This window comes from Octopus bimaculoides, chromosome 10, assembly GCF_046866305.1.
Source record: "Octopus bimaculoides isolate indiv1 chromosome 10, ASM4686630v1, whole genome shotgun sequence".
Classification (NCBI taxonomy): Eukaryota; Metazoa; Mollusca; class Cephalopoda; order Octopoda; family Octopodidae; genus Octopus; species Octopus bimaculoides.
In genome coordinates, this window is record NC_142937.1 from 52,790,152 (window position 1) to 52,793,619 (window position 3,468).

The 3,468-nt window shown below is 35.6% G+C and overlaps 1 pseudogene; it reads left to right on the forward strand.

The window, feature by feature from the left end:
• Window positions 1-270: 270 nt before the first annotated feature.
• Window positions 271-389, forward strand: LOC128248947 (5S ribosomal RNA; annotated as a pseudogene).
• Window positions 390-3,468: the final 3,079 nt, after the last annotated feature.

The following is a 3,468-nucleotide window of genomic DNA, read 5'->3' on the forward strand; positions in this document are numbered from 1 at the left end:
GAATACCAGAGGTAGAGTAATATGCTTTATGAAAATGCAGCAAAAATATCACAAAACGTGTTACTCAGTTTCACGTTCCCGTTCATCGGACAGTTTTGTTTAGAATGGAGCAGGACAAGGTTATATGCAGAATTCTGCATATAACTTTATCTTGCATTTAATTAAACTAATGAGCAATTTCCTATTTTTAACATATTAATATTATATACACCAGACAGTTTTTTTCTTAATTGTTTGCGTACATACGTTATGATGTTTATATTTATCTTGATGTGAAGACATATCACGTTGAAAGTACCGGTTCTCGTTCGATCACCGAAGTTAAGCAACATCGAGCCTAGTTAGTACTTAGATGGGTGACCGCTTGGGAAACCTAGGTGCTGTAAGCATTTCTCTTTTTGTCCCCGTAACTTAGCGGTTCGGCTAAAGAGACCGATAGAATAAGTACTAGGCTTACAAAGAATAAGTCCTGGAGTCGATTAGCTCAACTAAAAGGCGGTGCTCCAGCATGGCCACAGTTAAATGACTGAAACAAGTAAAAGAGTAAAAAAGAGTATACATACATATATATGCGTACATATTTTTGCATATTTGTATGCTTATTTATATGTGTGTATATTTGTATGTATGTATTTATGCAGATATACATGTAATTTTGTGTGTGCGTTTCTATATGTGTTCGTTGCGCAAAACATCAATTCATAACTCCCAACCCCAATCTGTTTTTTCTCTTTCTTTCTCTAATTTTCTGTTTCTCTTTCTTTTATTTCTTTTTCTTCTTTTCCACTGTTCTCTTTCTCTCAATACTTATTACCTGATATTTTTCCTTCTTTTTCTTTCGCCTGTAGCAACTAACTTGTATAAGCATACGCCAAGAGATTTCGTGAGCGTGCGTGTGCACACATATATATGCATTTGTATATATTTATGTCTTGCCTATATATGTCTGTATATGTATGTGGCCATGTACCTGCGTTTGTATGTTTAGTGTATATACGTATGCTATAAATTGTTTGGTATGTGTTTAAATTACTAAATGTAAATGTAATCTAGCGTGAAATATTTTAAACTGATATATCTTTTATTACCGACATAATGCCCCTCCCACGGTTCAATAGAATTTATTAGTATTTTTACAGCAAATTATTTACCCTAGGTATTCAGGGATATTCCTTCTTCATAAGCTATTTTTGATTTAAGGTTTTCTTCGATTTTATAATGATATGATTTTAAACCATTATTTCTTTTTCATGCAACCGGTTATTGAAAAGACCGTTAGTTGAAAGGACCAATGAAACAAACCCATTTTCAAATGTGTATCTATCAAAGTAATTGTATTTCTGCATATAACTTTATCTTGCACCATTCTAAACAAAACTGTCCGACGAACGGGAACGTGAAACTGTAAGTAACAGTTTTTGTGATATTTTTTGCTGCTTTTTGATAAAGTATATATATATATATATATATATATATATATATATATATGTGTGTGTGTGTGAAAGAAGGTTTGAAAATGCACTTATTTTTTAAATATTTATTTACTTAACCGGTTTCACTTTTTTAGAAAAAGATTATCAAAAGTCTTTGAGAATAATAAAAAATGTTAAAAAACAGTTTGACTATTAAAATGCATATATACATTCTTTGATGATAAAATATATTTAAACTATAAAGCTTTGTATGAACTTTGTAGTGTTACATACTGATTATCACACATTCTCTGATAATAAGATGAAAATGTTAAAAACAGTGTATGAAAATACATATATGGAAAAATACATATACATATTCTTTGATAATCGAATAAAGTTCAGGAGGAACTGACCTGGCTTTTTTCTCTTGTGTATATTGAGGGAATGTTTTGCTGTCTTAAGAGACAGTATGACTGACTAGCTGGGGTGGGAGGAAAGAAGAGTTAAAAAGGATTTTTTAATTTTTGGTTGGTCTGTGAGCTAGTCTGTCATGGTTCACTGGTTTTTGGGACTGGTTTTGTGCACATCTCTATGTGTGTGTGTATATATGTGTGTTTTTGTCCGTGTGTGTGTATGTGTGTGTGTGTGTGTGTGTGTGTGTGTGTGTGTGTGTGTGTGTGTGTGTGTGTGTGTGTGTCCGACTGATTCCAAGCAATACCTTCTGTTCACCTCCAATCACCCAAAACATACAAAGACAATCCATTCCCTTCAACCTTGCGAGAAGAATTTGCGCAATTGTCTCTAATTATAGAACTCGAAATAAAAGACTCGAAGAACTAAAGGCAATTCTTCTCGAAAAACATTACCCAGCATCATTAGTTGACAATGGAATAGAACGGGCCAAGACAATTGCTACCCATGACCTGCGAAAACCGAAACACATACACAGCACGTTAAATAGTCTCCCATATCTCTCAACACACAATCCTAGAAATGCAGAAGCTTACACAATAATATACAAAAACATCCCACTACTGAATCAAGACCCACGTCTAAAAAGAGTACTCGCAACCCATAAAATAATAAAAAGCAAAAGACAACCCAAATCCCTAAAAAACCTACTCACGAATGCAAAATTGCCCAACACAAGCCCACCACCTACCGTCAAAAAATGTGGTCGTTCCAACTGCAGGACTTGCATCCACCTCATGGAAGGAACAACATACAGATTCCAGTCGGGACACACTTTTGTCATAAAAAATAACTTCACCTGCGCATCAAAAAATTTACTTTATGCCATAAGGTGTGAAGGGTGCCACAAAGAATACATAGGGCAAACGAGCCTTACTCTCAGAGAAAAGATGACAGTCCACCGCCAACAATTGAGGGATCCCACCACAAGACAGATACCACTCAGTGGGTACTTAGATCTCTGTGCACAAAACAAGTCCCCCAAATTCCTAGTTTTCCCATTATACCAATGCTCATTCAACACCACTGACCAAACACGAATAAATAGGGAAAATAATCTTATTCAAAAATACAGAACACAGCTCAACATACTCTAACATAAGCCCCCTCCCCAGGTGCACGCCCAAAACAAAGACACACAGATACGCAAAATCACACACACACCAATACAATGCAAACCTCCGACACGAACACACTTACACACATATATACACACACACACAATCACAATATCTCCACACTAGAGCACAAACTCACATACATTTCAAGAAAAAACACATGCATATATACACTTACAATACAATTGTAGCAACCACAACCAACACCCATACACACATACGTAAACAGGTACATGCACACACCTACACACCACTCCGGCAACCACAAATCATATTCACACACGCATATTTGCATACATATGTACACACACATACAAACACCATACGCCCGTTCCACAGTTAAAATGTCACACACACACTCAAAAGAAAAACACACACAATACAATCCCAACAATCACAACAAACACTCACAAGCACACATGCACAGAAGCATGCACACACAATGACACACCTCCCCAACAAAT